This window comes from Falco rusticolus, chromosome 5 (assembly GCF_015220075.1).
Source record: "Falco rusticolus isolate bFalRus1 chromosome 5, bFalRus1.pri, whole genome shotgun sequence".
Lineage (NCBI taxonomy): Eukaryota > Metazoa > Chordata > Aves > Falconiformes > Falconidae > Falco > Falco rusticolus.
The window spans coordinates 77,070,658-77,092,482 of NC_051191.1; the positions used below are offsets into that span (position 1 = coordinate 77,070,658).

Genomic DNA, 21,825 nt, shown 5'->3' on the forward strand with positions numbered 1-21,825 from the left:
GGTTTTAGTTCGATTGCCTCTACATGTTTATTGTTACATGTACTTCACAATGCAACAGAAACAGCATTTTAGGCTTTCCTGCTTGAATGTTTGTCCTTAGTTATTTGTGCTAAAATGATGTGATATAAGTGACAGGATATATGTGAGATATATTATGAGATATATGGCATATATGATACGGGATATATACAATATATGTGAGATATACAATATGTTGCATTATATGCCATATATAATACATATTAGATATGATGCATATATGAGATGATACATGGCATATATGATATATACATCTAATATATGATACATATTATATATGCCAAATATATGATGTATGGCATGTATGATACATATGTGAGATAAGCTATACATGAGACGTGTGTATATAGCTGATATATGTAAAATAATTACAATGTGATATACATATGACATCATATATATATCATATACAGCCTATATGATGAGAGATAAAAGTAGATGATATGTGATATATATGTAGCACATGATAGATATGATATATGGCATATATTATATATACACAATACCTACGTATGATGTGAGGCAGATATTATATGAAAGAGATGATCTGGCATATATGATATATTTGGCAGATAAGAGACGTATATGGCATATATGACACATGATAAGAGATATATATGCAATATCCTGTATGGCATATATTGTATCTCATATATCAGAGAAATATCGTATATCTAAGATGTGATATATGGCATATATGATAACAGAGATACATGATACGTAATATAATTATATATGGCATACATGAGGCCTATATATGTAATAGATGAGATACACAATATGATATGAGATATATGATATGTGATATGGAAGATATGAGATATGATATATGGAAGATATGATATGGGATATATATGATATATGTGAAATATACAATATGCTGTATTATATGCCATATATAATACGTATTACCGATGATACATATATATGATATATTAGATATATGTGAGATAGATATATGAGATGTGATAGAATATATAGGGTATATGGCACATATGAGATATGATGATACAAACAGGACCTTGGTTTTGACAGACCCTCATGAGATTAGTCACATTCCACCAGAGTAGCCTCTCCTTTTATCTAGACTTTTTGTGCAGTTGTGAACCTTCAATGACCAGCAAAGCAACCATTTTCATTACTACAATGCATACTACATGTTCAGTGTAATAAAAACTTTAAATACTGGCGAGTTCATGAAGGTATTTTGACTTAATAGCTTGATCTTTTGGAATCTGTGTGAATCAAGCCAGAAATCACAGTACATTGTCTCAAGCTGTTAAATGTGACAAACCAGGTTTTCAAATCTATTGAAACATGTTTTAAAACCTCTTCCAAAACCCTTTTCAGTATCTTCCAGTGAAAATCACCTATTAACTATGCTGAAATACAGTGCACTACATAAATGGAAACAAGAAACTAATATAAGATAGGATAATAATAAAAATGAATAGTGAGAGGTTGGACCAAGATGTGAGAAAGCCTCTTAGCAACAAGGTACCAGAATGAAAAGGATGCTGCACATATGCAGCAAGTTTATGCAAAACACAGGCTAGAGTCCAACTGAACAACTATCTATATTCTGGTAATAAAAGCACACTGCTTTCAGATGTTTAGGAAAATGTACTTAGTTAGCACTTACTCACTACTGATAACTGTACTACGAGGTATAGGGAATGTTTTAAAAAGAGTTTCTTGCCTTGAAACTAAAACCAGTTGTGTAGAATGAAAATTCAAAGCCTGTTCCAACTCTTTCAAAAAAACAATGCAGCTAAGGAAGGACTTAAGTGAAAACAACAGGAAAAGTAGTATTTTTTATTTCCACAGTAATCATCATATAAAACTTTGTTCAGTGATGAAGCATTAAGTCACTTTACAAACTACCTGAAAAGAACAAATCTTTTGGCACTTGAAACACTATCAGTTTTGTTACACAGCATCTCAGATCCAAATGGTTCTTCTAATGTCTGCTTCATTTTAGCCCTCATCTATTTAATTGGTACCATACAACAGGCACATTTGTGTGATTTTCACCAACTCATATCCCTTCTCCTCAGTCTCCCATCTCCAAAGAATTTAAAGGTTAAAAACCATGACCAATGAGAACAAGCAACAGAACTTAAAATACTCAAAATCAATTAAAAAATATATTAATTTACTTATAAATTAACTACCTAAAAGATGCTGCACATACCTCTGAAGTGCTTTATTTGAAACATCAGCCTTGCTACTGTCAGGCAGTAGTGAATACGCAGGGCTTGAGTTTTCTACAGCTCTGTTGTCTCAGCTTGCTTTGCTTGTCCAAGATCAACTTCATCAAAAGGATGGACTGAGTATTCATCCAATAATAAATATTAAGAAGAGAGGGATATTGGAAACAAGTCTTCTGGGTAAGCTTCCATTACCTAAAGTAGGGACTGCCTACTGGCCCATGATGATGGATTTACTAGCTGTGATCACTGCACTTGCTTCCCGTCTCCAGACACAACCTTTTAAAGTGCCCAGCTCTTACAGAAGAGACTGCTGTGCCCCATGCTTCATTTCTAAAATCAAGTACAGAATGGTATTCAGGGAATAAAACCAAAACAAACCACACTAAAATTACAGTAAGGCATGAAATCTGTGGTCTATTCAATGCATCTAGTAGAAGAGGGGTTAAGTTAAGGGTCCCTAAGCAGAAATTCCCCTGGAAGATATTTAGACATTCCTGGGATACATCTCACCTTTTTTTTTTTTTTTTTCAGCATACAGATCTATATCTAAACTCAGTTCAATAGAGAAAGAAGCAGCTTCCACATGCAAATCAGTATGAACGTCTCCATTTGGAAGATAAGGAATGTGCTGTTGACTTCACTGAATTATGACAGGTGGTGAGAACTCCATTGTGCATGAATACATCCAATTAATGAATCACACTCTACCTACTACCACTCGGGACCAGCTAAGTGTGAGACGGTTTTAAGAAGCCTTATTTCTGACAGCGGCCGATAGCCTTTTAGCCAAATCCAGCAGCAAGGGCCAACCACGGAATTTCCTTAGAGGTAAATGAGGAATACTTCACCGACAAGAGAGCAGGCTGTAACAACAATATACACGGAAACAGAGAAAGACCGCTGGAAGATGTAGAATTGAACTTTCTTGAGGCAATGAGGATGTGCCAAGAGAAGCAAATCTACATATACAGTGGACAACCACTATGTAAACTGCAAAGAACCCAAACTATTAAGAGCAAAAGAACTCCTGTCACGTCAAGAAGGGGGGGGTCCTTAAACCCATTATATCTGATCAGCCTGTCAGTTTCCCAAGGAAGATGAGACTCTTGTGTGCTTGTCCACTACCTGCATTTTGACAGCCCCTTGTATCGGAGGGTGATTCAACTGACCTATGCAGGGCCCCCCTGCTGACAGTGTCACTGAGTCAAATTACTTATAACAACTACACATTTCCAGAGATTATATAAAACGAACGTCAGCTGAAGATTTTTCTTATACAAAATGCAAGTTTGTGACAGAATAAGATTCAAAGATTGCTGGTGATAATACACTAACTGCAAACAAGCTTAAAACAATACACATAATAACAGCCAGCATGACTTAGTCATAGAATAAAGTCCTTACGCAGTAGGTGTCCCTATGGGGGAGAAGACAGGTTCAGCCCATCGGCTGATCCCAGAAGGTACGATGGAGTCTTCCCTAACTTCTCCCCTCCTTTGCTTACTTTTTATACTGCATAGCACATTGCATATTCATCGTCATACACAGCATTGCTTAAGTTTCTTGTTTCTGATGCAAATTAGCATGCATCCTCAGATAGCACCACTGAAGCCTTTGACTAGCTACACATGCTCTCCAAGCCAAGTTTTGCCCTCTTTCAGGAGGGCTATTTGAGTTGGTGGTTGCAATCTCCCACCACCGCAATTACCTTTGTCCTGATTTCACCTTATCAGCTTAGCCAGAACTTTCTCATTTGGAGGCGTCTTTCTGCACAATTCAGGTAACAGTGTTCTTTGTCCTGTTCTTTGTTTCCCAAGGTTGATTCCCTTGATTAGAATTCCTTTCATTCATCTATTTTGATCACTTTAGAGGGTGGGTTAGCTCAACGTAAACATTGTGCACAGAAATGTTTATCATATAGTTAAAAACTAAATCAGGGTTTTGAAATTTGGGAGTAGAGACAACAATTCCCCCCACCCCCCACCCCGGATTTCTTTCAGTCCAAGACCAGTTCATTTTCTTTACATTTAGGTGGAGCTTGAGTGACTCTAGTCAAACATATTTTTGTTACTGATTGGCACTGCACACCCAGTGAGTTGCAGTAGTACCTTGGAGGCAGGAAACTTTGGGATGGAGGTGTGCATTAGTATTACAATGAGGTCATCTCATCCAAGGAAAGCAATTTTGCCACAACTTGGCTCAGCAACGGACATCTTTTCATCTTACCAGCTGTGTGGTACCATCAAGTTCCCATTCCTGCAGGGAGTACAACAGAGCCTGGCCATGGTGTCTCCACTCTGCCTTCGTTACTCCTAACAGCATGCGCTAAGATGGCAGGACATGTCGCTTAAGGAGCCACGGTAAAGTAGATTTCATGTATGTCAACCACCCTGAAAGTGATAACTGTATTTTACCCTAAAAAGCTTTCTGTAATACTATACCTATGTTGGGTCCCAATTTGCTCCAGTTCCCCTCAAAGCAATTTTCCCACAACTCCAATACAAAAAGTTGCCCACAGTTCGACGGTAACTGACAGCAAGATAACTTCTTGCCATATGAAGAATGGATGCAGTGACTACAAGGGGATTATGTCACATCAGCAAGAGCATATATGAACCAGAGCTTATATAACACAAATGAGAACCATGTCAATAACATAATTAACTCAAAGGCATTCTATTTAAGTTACATAAAGGGTTTTAGAAAAAGATAAGCAAGACTATCAGCCTGAAATCATACAGGTTGTTTATTACTTTTTTATTTGGCATACAAAAGTTTTCATGGTTGGCCAAATCACAGTATCAAAACTTTTTAAAAAACACTTCATGGAAAGAAGTTAATTTGAGATTCAAGAGTACTTTTTTTTCCACAATGGGAGAATATAGAATAAAATGCTTAAGTAAATGAACTGAGAGAGGTACAATGTGCAGCAATGGAAGAAAAGGAATTACCCATCACTTGAGTTAAACCATGTTGCTCACTAGACAGGCCATTCCTGTGTATATGAAACTGCTAATGCAGGGTCCAAGGACAATGCTAACAGGCTACAGGAAGGGACGGAACAGAGGTCAAAAAATTCAAGCACTCTGCAGTCTGTGCCTTAGGACACTGATTACAAGGGGAGTCTTTTGTCCTGTGGCTGTTGGAATAGCACATAAAAGCAAAGAATGCACCTGCAGTATAAAAGTAGGCAGAATTTATGACACTGGCTGAGAAATACCTATCAAATATATAAAAAGAGAATGAAGGAAGAAATCTGGACAGACAAATGATTCCAAGTATTTCCTATACCTTAGGCAGCCCAAGGTTATGCCTAAAAGTGTTACAAAAACAGGATGCTTTTAGGGTACCCCTTAAGGGAATGTATTCTGTAGATTACTTTCCCAGCAAAGAAGGAAATTAAAGGAAAATCATAGATATTTTGGTGATATCAAAGGTTAATTCTGACAACACTGACGTCTTAATCTAAAAGAAACAGCAAAAGAGCATGACTAGAAAGTCTGCACAGCTCTGGAAAGAACTAGAATTCACGGAGTAAATCAAAGCAAGAAGGTAAAGAGACTAAAATAAAAATAAAAACACTATATTTTGAAATGGAGGCACTTCAAACTGTTCAGGTGACCACAAGGATGACACAACAAAGGGCTATTGCAAAAATAACTCAATTTTCTTCAATAGCTGAGCTGAGCTGCTAGTGTTTGCTGCTGCTGATGTTCAATGGTTGTTCTGTCTCGAGACAAACTCATGTGAAGACTAGCTAGATAGTAGTCCCCTTAAGTATTTTGTCTAGGCATACTCTGTGACTCCACAATTAACCAAATTCTTTTGCAACACCAATAACTGAAATTTGATTTCCCAAAGTGGTAACGATTACCCATACCCTAGCCAAGGTAAAAACATAAGGAGTGAAAAACCCTAAGCATCTGGTGACTCACTGAAGACTCTGCTAGTTTTCACATGGGAAAACTTACAATTTATATGGGAAGGAAGATTTGACAGCCTTAAAGATTTTTCTTCTTTGTTTGTATTCTATGAGGAGACACATCTTAAGACTGCCTTACACAAGAAGCCTGAGTACTGCATCCCTGAGGACACATATTCTGGTTTTAAAGCAGTTTGAATAAGCATGGGGAATTCAGATCACTTTGAAAGTCCCTTCTTTTAGCACCACAGAGTCTAATTCCGACTGCTGACCAAAATACTCCATAGTGAGCAAAAACCAAGTACCATTTCTTTCTCAGAAACTTTAAATCTGTACAAGAAACACGGCATAAAGCCATAGCAGAAAACTGCTTCACTGTTGCAACTTGAGAAAAAGCAAAAATCTACAGAACCATTATGACCACAGTGCATTCACATTCCATGAATGTTTCTGCTGTCAAATGATTAAATACCTGACCTGCTCATTAATTATATGCTCATAAATACATGACCTGATCATCCTGCTGTCAAGATGCTGTGTTTCTAAGTTAAAGGTTGGTCTCCACCAGAAATCTTTTTTCTCTTTTTTGGTGATTCCAGGTCTCTTTTCCTCTCCTTCTTGTCAACTTACCTCCTGGAACCATGTGTTCTGCTCCTCCCATTGCTGCTCTTGATCCTGAACACTAGTAAGGCAGACCTTCCACATTCCTGCTGTCACTACTCCTCCGTAACCTCATCTGGCTCTCAGGTTTTCCCTATTAAGTCCTTCGAAGACTCTGGCAGAAGGCAAAGAAACACACAGGCTTAATAGAGGAATTTATTGACTGATTTAGAGAACTTAAGAGTTCCAATTCTACAAAACTATGATAAGCCCTGAGGTACACATTCCCTTACACTGAGCTGACTCCCTCCTCAAAGCATCCACAGCTTAGCAGAACACTTCCTTGCCTTCACCCAAAAATCATTCCAGTAGAATCCATAACTCACAATACTGAGTAACTGGGGAATAAAATGGCAAAGGAAATTCACGCTGGTAAATGCAAAGCAATGCAGGGAGGAAACCCCCTCCCCTCACAGCTTTGCACAATGGTGAGCTCCAATACGGCATGAGCTACTGCATCTTAGATATGAAAGCTATAATAAAAACAGAAAAGTATGCATGCCAGTTCTGTGCAGATGGTGATTTAGCACTCAGTAGCAGTCAGAGAGCAGCTAGAATTTCACAAGCTGCTGAGGAAAAAAGGGAACAAAAGAAAAGTCCATTATATCACTGTACTAGTTTACAGTTTATCTACATCTCTAGAGCTGGAAAGGGAACAGGAGGGAATGAGAAGGATAGTAAGAGGTATAGAGTGTTTTCTGTATGCAACCATTTGAACAGACTAGGAAGATTCAGCTGGGAAGGAATCTCATAAAAGTCTATAAAAATCTACAAGTGGCATTGACAAACTGAATAGGCAACAATCATGCCTCACTTCTCATAATACAAGAATTACAGAGTTATCAGATCGCACTTCTAAAATGAACAAAAGGAGGTGGGGTTCTTTGTCCACACAGCATGCAGTTTAACTGGATTATTATTTTTTTTACGTAAAAGCTTACTTATATTTTAAGAACAATTAAGCAAATTTTATGGATAAAAACATCCACCAACAGCTATTAAACATAAAACTATGATCTCTAATGCAGAAAGTACCCGTGATGCAGATGGCCAAGCGCTGAAAGGCTATATGTGGGGAAATACATTTGTCCTATACTTACAGGCTAGGGTATCAAGCCCAGTATCAGAGACAGCAGCAAGCCAGATGGATGCTTAACCTGATCCAAAACAATCACTCTTACATGCTTTTTCTGTGTCATCTGCTCAATCCAAAAGAGCCACACCAAAGCCCAGTTCTCCCTGTCCTGTTCCCCACCCCTGCAGTATGCCTACACAAAACCAAACAAAGCATTATTCTACAAGACTTCAAAGTCACCTTTTGATGGCTACAAAGATCACAGTTTTGTGAAACCTCTTGGCACTAGAAGACATTCTCCAGGCTGCCTGAAAGTCTGCTTCTGAGCATACACAAACTACCATAGCCTCAAGTTCTACAGGAAAAAAAAACCAAAACCAACTTTACAATTTGATACTTAAAACCCACCCTTCACCGTGTCTTTACCGAAGAGCTGATGCAGCTTTGGATTCTAAAGTCACAGAATACAATCAAGTCACAACACATGGTCAGAGCATGCAAGACAACTCTTCAAACAGACTTTTGCACCTTGAAACCAGATTCCTGTTACAGGACAAAGCCACCATACTGATGTGCAGTTACTATTGCGTATAGACAACTACTGTCTAGAGACTAAACTTAAAATTGCTCTGGACCCAGCACGGGGTACGCAGCAGGCAAAAGCTTCAGCAGACTCTTGTGAAGCAGTCAGCCTGCACACTGCTTAGTTTTTGGCTTCTATAGAATAAAGTCTTCAGAAAAAACAGACTTATGCAGTCCTCAAGTTGTTTCGAGGAAAGCAGCTGATCCCTTTTGCTTTCATAATGAGAACCTTCCCAAGGTGGGATTTTTTTTGGTAGGAATCTAATATTTTATAGATATTTATGCCTTGTGTCCTGCTTATCACCGGTGTTTTGAGAGTTATACTTTCTAATGTATTGTGCTTTATACGGTTAAAAATGATTGAGGGTTTGTATCCTGGTGAACCTCAGTTTGGACCAAAACCTGATACAGCAGGTATATAAGAAAACAGACCACGCAGAAGACATTTTTTAAGTGGTACTTTACTACTTCTGTCTTAAAGCAGCACGTTCTTCAGATGTTATTTCATCTTTCTAGTGTGGGAGATGTGCTGCTAACTACTCATATCATTACATTTTAAGAGATTCTTCACCCTTGTGATAGCACGAACTTCAGTATTGCTTAAGTGCTTGCTTATATATTTTAAATCATTGACATTTCTGCTTAGTCTTGCTGGAAAGTCTGGACCTCTTTCATGTGGGAAGGCAGGCCAGAGAATTTGCCATCCTGATGAATTTCAGCTGCATCCATAATCACTTGGTGCTTCAAAATTCAGGCTCTGTATTTGTCTTATCATTACATTTGTTTTTGTTACATCATTACATTTGTTAGCAGTAGCAAGCCATATAACACACAGCTACCTTTATTGGATCTGCTTTGCTACTAATAGCCAGGCAATTTAATTTAGGTAACATCCTTCCTCCCCCTCAAAATGAACACCACCATCATACTGATGGATTGCATTTAGCATGGATATAGAAACGACATGTGAGATGATTCCACCGTATGATCCAACAGGTACCTATCAAAATATGAAATTTAAAAATATTTTAAGAGCACTTCTTGAAACTGGGCTAGAAAAAGTTTGTGATTCTTTGATAACCATAGCCACTATGGAATTAAAAACTGAAGATACCAAGTTTCTTGAGGACCATATGTCTTAGCTTTGTTTTCAAGAAAAAGGACATAGATAATATACCCTCTTAAAACAAGCTCTGGGCTTTTTTTTTAGTGGTTTCCTGAACTCTTCAAACTGTGAGTCTCTGGCTTTTCAATCACAGAAAATGCTTTCATGCAAGAAGACAGGACAACTCTGCAAACAAACTGTTTGTATCATGTGCTCATCATCTCAATTCCCAGCAAACCCCATGTTATTGGGGGGGGGCACTCTGTGCCAGATATAAATTCTCTAATAAGGCTATGCAACTGACTAGTATTTTTTTTGTTGCTGTTTTGGCAGATGAATTGGAAAAAATTAGAAACGACATTCATATTTAAATGGGATAAACATTTGTTTGGTTTTGATTCTTGAAACTAAAACACCAGAACATTTGCTTCACTAGACAGAAAGGAAAAGGAATGGAAAAAGCAAAGGAAATAGCTATTAGGCTCATGAAACAGGTAAAGCATTTTCCTGGTTCTGATCAGTATTGCATGAAACAAAACCACCGCTGCTGTTCCTAGTACCATTTCCTATGCACGATATGAAAAGGAAGAAGGCACAATAAATATTTCTTAGAGATAGAGCCTGGCTCATTTTTGAAGTTTACAGGCAGCTGCTGGACACCTGCTTTGTAGGTGTAACCTACAGTCCAGCCCATAACACCAGTATACTGCAAAATACAGTCAGCCCTCACTTTGGTAATCAAAATAAGTGACAAGTTCCATTACTCTCCACTGTGTGCCTGCCTAAGCCTGCCTAAAGAGGAATACATGACTGACAAGGCAGACAGAACAGAAAAGGAAGAGCAAGTTCAGAAACTAAAGGAAGAGAAATCTCAGCTTTGATCATGATAAGCAACAGCATTACAGTTTCATTTACATTATTCTATATGAGACTTTTAATTGTTTGTTGTAATTATTATGCAGAAGGTTGGAAAAACAATGCTTGCTTTTAAAGCTTAATTATCAAAATGGACAATATAAACACATCCTGCTTAAGAAAGGTGCTGACTTCCTTGAGAATATTGCTTCTCTTTTATCTTTCCTTAAAAAGCACCTGGCACTAAGAATCTTGATTAGGGCTTACCGTGGGACACACACAGCACAGGGTGCTTCTGAAAAGCATGCCTGTGTTGCTGGAGCTCTTGCTTGATCTTTTAAGGTTGAACTATAATCACCATTGATTTAAGACTATTGGATTACATTTCATACTTCAGAGAAGAAGAAAAGAGAAAAATAATCTCTTAAGTGTTTAAGACTGTGAAGCCTCATGAACATGTTTATTTCCTATTTCATTTCCATCATTGAAGCAAGCTTAGAGTGATGTTACTTACGCTCAACAGGTAAAGTAATAAATTTTGTTCTTTTTAGTTCACAATCTTTTGGACTCATGTTCATGCTACTGCAAATCTTCCACTGCAGTCCAAACTCAGAGGATTTTGGGAGAAGCTAGGTGGAGTTAGAAAATAATCATGAGGTTTACAAACTCTGGCTCAAAATTTGCCATAACCATTAACCTCATTCCACCCCTTGTATTATCACTGAGACATTAGACCAATTACAAAAACATAAAATGAACACACATAAATTCATTTTAATGAGCTACACAATGCATGCCTATATGTGTGCATGTGGATACACATTCGTTTCTTTTATGTAGAATAGATTCTAGAAAAAAAATGGAAGTAAGCTTTGGACTATGGCCTTAGGGCTTAAATGACTAATGATGGATAGAGCTTTCCTTGCTATGAATATGTTACTATCAGAAAGAAGATAGAAACTGTCTAAAAAAGGCAATTAATGGACTGAACAGCTCTCTGCTGACACAAAAGTGTGGGAAGCTAATGATAAAGAGTAGAAAGGCAAAAGAAGTATTATTACTGCCAATTCCTCTCCTCATAAATTTCACATTGTTGTATTTAGATTACTGGCCAGGAGTGCATCCCAATTCCTGCAGAGGCGACTCAGCAAGGGTTTGCTTTCACAATAGTATCCCTCAGACACATAGGGCTTGACCCTACTTCCATTCAAATAAGTAAGAATTCGTCCATGGACTTACAAAAGTAGGATACATGCCTACTTTTTTGGTAACATGGAGTTATTCCATGTTACAGAAATATTTGATCCCCGTTTAGTAACTCTTCACCTGTGCTCTTCTACTCTGAAACAAAGAATTGTTTCTCTGTTGCAAGATGGGCTTGTCATTTACAGAGTTCTGTATGTGAGGCTCCTAAAAAGCAATTATCATCAGCAACGTATGATGTCAGCTGCTTTCTTATGTAAAATTATGTTTCTTATGTAAAACCTCTAGAGTTTCTAGAGAGCTGCTTTTGAGTGATACCAGTTAAGAGATGAACGATGATGCTCACCCTGAGTGAAAAGAAAGGAAACAGAAATGGGAAGAAGTTAAGAGTGACTGAGCCTGATTTTTGCAGCGAAGATGCTGACCACATAGTGATTTGAACACCCTGCTGCTCTTCCAGCAACAGAATAACTTGAAGACTGTCACAAATCACAGGTTAGAAGCAGAAAAGCACCAAGCCCACAGGACCCTTTCTGCTTGCCACCAGTCCTTGCTGGGCTATGGGACAGGACATGAGTCAGTAACCACCACGCTGGCTAATGGCCCTGCGCTACAGCGATCCCTCTGCAGCCAGTTACACAGCTACCCAGTTACTTGACATCGGAACTCACAGATTTGCCCAAACATGGCCAAGAGAGGCTGCAACACAAAGTAATAATTAGCAATGCCCAACTTCTGTGTATAGAATCTCTATGCATCGTTGGCTTCAGTGATTGTTCATTTTCTGGCTAGAGTCCAGGTTTCTAAATCCCTGCCAATAGTATTTCTAAAAATGAAAATTCAGCAGTATCTTAATCAAGGAAATGCTGCCCTGTCACAACACTTTACAACAGGATCACAATGAATTACTCTCAAAATTCCACACAATCAGAAAAGATAGCAAGCATGGTTATACTGAACTTGCTTCATAAAAATGGTTTCAATATTGAGAACAGCCACTGACTGAATTCTCTCATGACTTTTCAATTCTAGCCAATCTGTCAGCAAGCAACTCTCCCTAGAAGCCAGATATGCAACCAGTGTTTTATTCAGGTCAGGGCTCCTGCACCACATAGCTATAAGGTGCATTTAACTGCTGGTGTAACCGACAACATGAAATTTAGAAGAATGAAAGTGTTTTGGTTTGGGTTTTTTTTCCCACGAAATAGCAATGAAGATCATCTTGAGAAGATGCTGTTAGTTTCCATTTACACCTGCTCAGCATTTCCCTTGTTTTGCATAGCATTACACTCTTCATGACTATGAAAATCTGGGCTGACACCGTCTGTCTATAGTCTTACGTTGTCTTTTATAGCTTTCAGGTACTTTGTATTCAAGTTTTGTGTTTTGTGATATTGGTACCTTTAGAAATAGAAGTATTTTGTGTCTTTAGAATAGAAAGTTTGGTCTGTTATCTCAGCAGCTTTCTGTCCAAATGACATGCCATGGTTATACTGAAAAAACAAGACAGGAACAAAGAACCAACCTCAACTGCGCAAGTCAATGCCAGTGTTCCGGATTTTAAAGCTTATTGAGTATTCGTAGTGTGCCATTCAAGATAAAGCGCCTGAAGCAGTCAAATTAGCTTGGAAACGTTTACCTCTGTAGAATTTTGCCTATGCTTTTGAATATTAAAATATGAATTATCTGGGAAGTGACATTATGGGAAAGCATGCTGGCCACATGCTTTACAGACAAAGCTTTTTTTCTGTTGTTTTTTTTAATTATTTATTTTTTTAACAAGTGTAAGAACTGTTGGGCAGGGGAGTAGATGAAGAATTTCATAAACACTGATGCTGTTAGGACACTACAGGGGAAAAAAAAAATGCAATCTCCCAAATGTTCACCACAAAACCAAACCAGCCCAAGATAAGGAGATAACCATGCCTCACTTGGTAATCAGAGAAAACGGTATTCTGACTACCATAAACAGAAAATTGTGTGAAAAAGCAGCCCTGGATCTCTTATATTTGGGAGTGCAAGATAAATGGCAAATGCATAATATGTATGACTCAAGTGACTGCCTTCCCACTTGCACTTTTAACAGCTTTATTTGGACACAACAATGGTTTTCTAGTGGCAAAATTAATAGAATACAGGGATTTTGGCAAGTAAGCAAGGAACTGCAGATATCTGTGAGCTACATTTTGGAACCCCCTACTTCCCACGGGCTCTAGGTCTTTCATTTTAACTCCTCTTAAAGAAAAAGCACATAACTGAACAGGTTTCACTGCCGAGTGGAACATAGGAATGTCCGTAAGGGTAAGATGAGGGGCAGAGAGAAAAAATCATGCCTGCAGGAACGAGGGGGGCAGGAGTTTTAGTTCGGAACTGGTCTGACTAAAGTATTACAGCTCAAAGCAGCAGAATTGCAGTCCAAAGTTTTCCTTGGTAATGTCCAACAGTCTCCATATGAGTGTGGGAAAGGACCTTTTGCTTCTTCAGGTAAATTGAAATCCCACTGCCCTTTCTGCTTGACATAATAGCTGTTACACAAAGGATTTACTATGTCACACTTCACTGCTTCTAGAATTCCATTCCCGATATAATCTAAAGGGCCTGAATGGTGTCCATTAGAGTAAGTAGGATTACATCAGTAACATGATCAAGTCTTAATTGTTTCTCAGGGCCAAGGAGAGCTGGTAATCCTCCAGTCCCGCCAGGAATGCCCTGAGATTTGTTGTTTGCAGCCCTCGGTCTGCAAGCATGTTACTGTTAAAAGCTCTGAAGCCTAGAACAATGCTTGATGTTTTGTGTAATGTTACTGTCTGGTTCTTTGTTAGGAAGTTTCTTTGTAGCTACTGAAGTATGTTTGGGAACACATCTTGTTCCTATGGTAATCAGTGAGAAGCCTGCCCTTGACTCCAAATAAAGCAGGAACAAGAGTCCTTGTCTGCAACATCAGACATCCTGGCATAAAGTGACAAAATTGGGTGGGCCTGCTAAGCTTCACTGGCATGAAAAGGTCAGCCTACAAATCAAGAAACCCAAAAGGAGAAACACGCAGGCTGGGGCTGCTACACATGCAGAGGTGAGGTCCCTCCCTGCCTTATCCCCAGAGAACATCACAAATGTGCCCCTTGACTCCAACCCTGCACAGCCAGCCAGGTGGACCTGTCAACTACTGTGCTCAGACTCCTGCAAGTGGAACAGCCTAGGCAAACCAGTCCTACCACAAAAGCAACGCTGTATTATGCTAGCTGAAGAGAAAAGGCAGTTCAGAAGAAGCATCTAACAGTTGAGATGCCACCCGACCTCGCATAAATACTCAGCGGTTCCTCTATGTAGACGTTATATATTGACAGAGGATATACTGAGCTGAAAGTGGTGAACATGCTGTTTTTCCTGCTGTGTATTGATTTCTTGGGGGTGGCGTGTTCCCTCTCTGCATTTTGGCAAGCAGTGTATGTGCATCTGGGGTACCAATCACAGCAGAAATCTATCATGTGTCCTACAAACAGCTAGCAGATAAATTTGCTTGCATTTTTCCAGTTATCAGAAAGGAGAAAAAAAATAAAATCATTTTTTCCTCCAGTGCTTTCAATCTGAACTGTTCCAAAGGCTGCACTATGCTGTTCTTAGATTTTTAAGGATTCTCCTGAGAACAGAGGCTTCTGAAGTCTACTGGATATTATCCAGATGCCAGAGCACAGATATGATACGGCAAAGACAAACTGTTTGCCACATGTTTTTTGCTTCTATCTCTAGACTCTACTCAGCTTCTTTAAATCAGAATTACACCACTGATATTTCCCATCACCAGTGGATGAACTCTTTACAACCAAGGCAATGGCACAGCTATAATGAAGACTTCATACTGCAGAATCTATAGAGGCCAGCAAACAGCTCTTCGTTTTCTTGGCCTTTGAAACTAATCCTTTTGGCGTTTCTGAAGCAGTAAGGCAGGCTGGCCTGCTCAATCTCAGCTTTCATCTACTTTAACATCTGTGATTTCGCTTCTGCTCTTACTGGACCACTAACTATTACTATCCAATTCACCAGTATCTGGATAACTCTTTTGTAATGCTTGTCTTCACCGAGTACCATATTTTTCCTGCACTTTTAAATCCTTATAAAAGCATTCATGCATTCTGTTCCTTCATGCAGAAGGCCACACCATGTTCAGTGGGACTCTGTGAGAAGGAAGATATACTATCCTCTTCAGACTTCCTAAAGTCTATATTGCAGTGATATAGAAATTGACTATTGGCAAAGCTCTACAACTATCGAACACTGTTATTGCCTCGAGCAATAAAAATATTTGGAAGTAACTTGAGATAATGTCTCTTTTCATCTCTTTGGCAAGTAGAAAACACACCCAGGTCCAAAACTTCCAAAGCGGCTAGAGAGTTTGTGCATGTGAACTTGCAGGTGTGCAACATTAGCCATTTTAGAGACCTAGGAGAGGTTTCCTTTCAAATACATTTTTTTTAAAAAACAGATTTCTTTGGGTTGTTTCAAATTCGGGCCTTAAAAGTGTGAGTCATTCTGAAATCATTGTACACAGTTCATTAAAATACAGCAAGTTAATGAAAGGTCAGAAAGGAGCTTTTCTGCATCTTCATATTTAAGGAGCCTCATCTTGTAAGAAGAATAAGATGTGCAAAGCAGAAGTTTTACTTTACCTTTCACTGGTATGTGAAAATACATCCTTTGTTTTAATTTTGTCAGCTAAATTCTGATGAAAGACAGAAGTAAATTTACCATATGTAACAGAAAAGAGATCTCTATAAAAATCAGTTTTTCATCTGTAAACCTTTCGTAGGAAATAACCCTGCCTCAGTCTAAAAGTCTGGTTTATCAGAAAGCATCAGTATCAATTAGCATAGTGATTTTGAAAAGTAACACCAAACAAAAAAAAAAAATAGCTGAACCAAGTACATCACATTTTGAAGTGTAAACATTTTATAGTAATTTATGAAGAACATAATTAAGCTCCCAACTGGAATAATACAGAAACAGCTGTCATACCTTCCTAACACCATTACTCATTCCTGTCCAATGAAGCTGTGTGTTTTATAAGCTCACAAAGTATACTTGGAAACTCATCTGCCTTTCTTAAAAACACTGGAAAAGGAAAAAAAGGAGGAAAAAAAAAAAATCAAGATTCCACTTTGGATATTTGGTGCTGGTTTCTGCCCTTGATGAGCCCCTTGCCACTAATACTCATATTTTAAATTCACGATTGCCTTGTTTTTACATTCAGAAAACCAGTACATTCCACATGACAGCAAACATAGGTGTTCAGGAAAAGCAGGAACGAGCCATTATTCACTCTCTAGTCGTTGGAGGACAGGTCTCTGAACTTCTCCAAAAGCTGTTTTCTTCAACTGTATTTAGCAAAGTAATTTTATGGAACTAGCACTAGAAACAATGCATCCATTACATCTCCACTACTGAGAGGTAGTAACTAATGATCACATGAAGACCACAATGACTGATACTGGAAAAATGATGGCTAGCATTTCTAGTTACTGTACTGCTGTAACATTTTGCTGCCCCAACAGATATCTGTCCGAGCACAATACATGCACGTAATAAGTCTCTACACTGAAGATCCTACACTCCAAATGAACAAGACTGAATGATAACTAGGGGAAGGATGACTAGAAAAAAGGTGAAATAGAAAGGTAAAGTGACTTGTCCAGAGTAGACAAGTTGCAGAGGAAAGAGCTCAACCACCCCCACTAAATACCAGTCCAGTATCTTAATTCACCAAACCAGTTGAGGGACTTCCAACACCAGAAAAACAAAGACTATTAAGTTTATTTCTACATGCCAGCAAAGTTTAAGCAATATGCAGCTTGAGCAATATATGACTTAAATATGAACAGTTAGAAGCACTTTTGTTTAAGAAACCCAGTGTACATTATATCCAAGTTGTTTTGGTATAATACTGAGTAAAATACATCAAAAACCAGTATCATCATTCATGCCTGTAGATCTATGTACTTTTTCTTCACTCCCTCAAAAAGAACACCACTACCAGTGGCATCTCATATACTCAAATGTCTTCTTACAATCTTACAGTTATTTTTCAGAACAATAATCACTTAAAACAGGCTTCTTATGAATTACCTTTTTTGCTGCCCTGTTATCAGTCTTAAAAAATAAAATGATGCAATTTTTTTCCCCTCTCCTGGCAACAAGGGTCTGAGAATTGAACTGGAGTATCTGCTCTACCACTAGTAACAAGAGACTGAGCTTTGAAGAAGACATAAAGCACAGAGTAAAACCTAGATCACTTTCTCTCTACCTCTATTGACTGTGCAGCACTAAGTAGTGAAACTTTAATAGTTCAGTACGGAAATTTAAGTCAATGACATCCAAAGGAGATGAGATGCTGACTAAGATGTCATTTCTTTTTCTTTCTTTCTCTTTATGGGATTGTCATAAAATTACTTCACTAGTAACTACGAGCTAGTAATGATCAAACGGTCCTCAATTCCCAAGAAATATTTTCAGACAGATGTTCTCACTACTATGCTGCTAAAAAAACCCAGAATACAAAAGTCAAGGTCACAGACCTTTTAGAATATTCCAATAAAAGCCTGACGTGCAATTTGCCTACTGATGTTATAGAACCTAATGCATTTGGAATGAGGCATATGTTATAGCACTTTGCTGAACTGAGCTAGGCATAGACCCTTCTTCACAAGTATGGAAGAGATAGTTACTTTGTAATAGTTCATTCACTTCATAAGACCATTTCAAGAAAGAAGAAAAATGTATGCTTCTTACTGAAGCTCCCCTAATATTCTAACTTACTACTCCTGTCATCTAAAATGGTCACAACAGAACATCTCTCAGGCAGTATTCTGACATTCTTCTAACATTTAGGCAGTATTCTGACATATATTCTAACATTTCTTATACACTCCCAATGCTTCTTAAAAGAACACAACATATTAAAATGTTTCTCGGAAAGCTATGACAATTGGTAGAACAGTTTCAGATGTTTAACTTGCTATACAGTTAAGTTAAAAGTGTGTGCTTGCTCTGCTCTCTTTCTAAAAAAAAGCTTTTAAGTCCTTCTCAAGCTGCAACACTAAGGAATCAAGATTGTCAGTTAATTTTACAGTCTTTTCTTCTCTCACTGTTCTGTCTTCTCACTGGGTGTACACTCTTTGTCATAGCAGATAGTCCTACAAATTTAAGAATGCTAAAGGCTCTTCTTTTTACCAGACTGATTAAATTAACCCAGGAAAGCAGTGACTGGTTGTTAGCATAAAAAGGATTAGAATCACTGATTTCAGCTGGATGGTAAGGGCACACATCATTTGAAGAGCTAACACCACTGTGCTATGTTAAATAAAGGGGGATTTTCACCTGTATCATTGGGGAAGACAGATGTTTAAGACATGATTACTACATTGTTTTAACAGTATTCTGTCTTAGAAGAGTTTAGCTTGATTAACTTGGAGCGCTTCACAGGTGCAAGTGGGCATTTCCTTTTGTTGACACAGGGTGGGATATCAAGAAGTTAAAAGACTTGTCAAGGTCACACCACAAGAAGGTGACAAAGTTACACAGTAAGTCACTACCGATACCCAGCTTTGCTGTACCAATAAAACTACAGAGACCACAACGCAATGCCTCTCAAAGGGCTACTAAATGGTAAACAAACAAAAAGGCAACAGACATCACCTTTTTCAGTACTAACACGTCTAAGGGGTACTCTGAACAGCAGACAAGTCAAACCGTATGTTAGTCTCTGCTTTACAGCTAAAGGAGGTAAGGCACTAAAAGAAGTATTAAGAAACCTTGTATAACTCACACATTTGCTTAGTCCCATCCGTATATCGTGAATTAAGGCTGGGGAAATAACTGAGCGTTAGAGGAACACTGAATAGAGGCCACAGGATCATGCAGGTTTTAATTCCTTTATTTTCTCCTCGGTGACAAAACACAGTACTAGTACAAATACGCTTCATGAAAAGAAAAAAAAATTAAATCGGGCAAATAGATAACCCTGAAGACACAGAGGGGTCCTGTTGTCATGGAAACAAGTCCCCACTAATGAGCTTTCCAAGACATGAGTGATTAATACTTAAGTCCTGTAAATAAATATTGATTCAAACCCCAAACACACACATAATAAACCTACTGCCAGCAGCCTAGATAACGGGTAAACAAGCAAGACCGGCATCCCGCGGCGTGCGCTCTCCGCCGGTCCCCGAGCCGCGCTGCTCACCCGCCGCCCCGGCGCCCTCGACCCCGCAAAGTTTCCGAGCGGCAAGCGACCACCAGCCGCGCCGGGGACAGGGCGGGCCGGGCCGGGCAGGGCTCCCGCCGCTGCTGCGCTCCGGCCGGCCCGGCCGCCGCGGCGCTATCGGGGACCGGGAACGGCGCCTCCAGGTCCCTCCGAGGTAGCGCCCGGCAGCGAACGGGGCTCGCTCGGTCCAGCGCGATCCGCGACACCACACAGACGGACAGACACACACACAGCCCCAGCCCTCCGCAGCCCCCGTCAGAATCAGCCCCACCTTGCGCTAAGTCGCTCCCAGGGCACGGCCACTTTTCCCAACACTTGCCCGGCGAAGCCCCCGAAGGAAAACTCGCCGCCGAGGCGGGGCCGGCAGCGGAACCGACCTCCCGGAGCGGAGCGCGGTGCTTCACTCCGCGACCCGGGGGGCGAGGCGCCGCTGCTCGGGAGGAGCCGCTGCCTGCTTCCCCATCTGCCCTGTCCGCGGCTCCCCCGCCCGCCCCAGCTTCTCCACTTCCCTCCCTCCGCCTCCACCCCAGCCAGCTGCTCTCCCCCACCTGGGGCCGGCTCTCCAGGTGCCTCCCCACGCCCACGCCCGTCCCCTCTACCGCAGGCGAGGCGCAGGAGCGGACGTGCCGCTCTCCCGTCCCGCTCGCAAACTTCCCCGCCCGCCCGGGCACCCAGCGCCCCTTCCCTGCCCGGCGGGGCACGGAGCGGGCGGCCCCGCTCGGGATACCGCTGACGGGAGCGCAGACCCCCGGAGGTGGCCGCTCACCTCAGGAAAGCCCGGCGGCGTCTTCCGGGGGTGGAGGGTGGAGGCAGCGCTGGCGGTCGCCGCGGCATCACCGATGGAGGTGACAACTAACGGGCGCGCGGGGCGCGCCCCAGTCCCCCCCGCCCCCTCCTCCTCCTCCTTCTCCGGCGGGCTCGCTGAGGAGATACGCGTCGCCCGGCGCTGCCGGCACTGGCCGCCCCGCCGAGGAGACGGGCCGCCTCTGTGCCTCGCCGCAGCCGCCCCCCGCCCTCCCGCGGGAGGGAGCGGGGCGGGGGGGGGAGTTAGCGGGTCAGGTGCGGCTGCTGTGCGGCGCCGCTCTCCGGTGCCCGCGGGGCGGCTTTCCCCGCTGAAGTTGGGCTCTGTCACCGGCGAGCGGCGGCCCCGCTCCTCTCGCGGGGGACGGCGGGCGAAGCTCGGCGGCTTCCCCGCCCCGAGCCCCCCTCCCCCGGCGCCCCCGGGGCGCTGCAGCGGGGCGCTGGGCGCTGCCCGGCTCCCAACGGCCGGCGTGCGGGCGGTGACCCGAGCCCGCGCCGCACCCCACCCCCCGCTCGTTACGAGGGCGCCGGGGATTAAGCGTACTTTCAATTTTAAGAGCATTACGTTAATAAAATAGAGATTCGGTGTTTTTAAATTACTCCGGGAGCGTTCGGCAGCCTGTTCAGCAGCAATCCTCCCAGGGGACGCTTTAATCGGGGGGATCAGCGCGTCCCGCGGGGCCGCTCGCCCTCCGGGAAGCCGCGGCCAGAGGCCCCTGCGCTGGGACTTCCCCAGAACACGCGTTACAGGGGGGTGGCCCGGCGGGGGAGCGGGGCAGCAGCCCCGGGCGGCGGCTCTGCCCCCCGCACCTGCGCGCCCGCCCGTCGCGGCCGGAGCGGGGCCGCCGCGGTGCGTGCGGCGGGGCTGCGCGAGGCGCTGGCACGGCCCCCCCGGGAGCGGCGTGACGCACGCGCCAGCCCCGCGCTCCGCCACCGCGCGGGAGCCCAGCGGGCCCGTCCCGCTGCGCGTCAGACGAGCCCGGGCCCGGCCGCTCCGCGGGAGCGCAGCGCGGTGCGAGCAGCCGCAGCCCGCGTTCTTGCGGGGTGGCTCCGCGAGGCGCGGGCAGCGCAACGTGCGCGCCCCCGGCCCGCGCAAGCGGCCACCCGCAAGCGCCT

At 41.8% G+C, this 21,825-nt stretch overlaps 1 protein-coding gene across 5 annotated transcripts in view; it reads right to left on the reverse strand.

The window, feature by feature from the left end:
* SHISAL1 (shisa like 1) overlaps positions 1-21,200 on the reverse strand; it is an 86,806-nt gene extending 65,606 nt beyond the window's left edge. For 4 of the 5 annotated variants that reach the window (XR_005104564.1, XR_005104563.1, XM_037389933.1 and 1 more), the window contains exon 1: positions 20,675-21,200. The gene's annotated coding sequence lies outside the window, so the exon portion shown is untranslated. Of the gene's footprint in view, positions 1-20,179; positions 20,388-20,674 lie in introns of those variants that run through there. The other variant, XM_037389930.1, reaches the window with a different exon arrangement.
* Between the last annotated feature and the right edge of the window lie 625 nt (positions 21,201-21,825).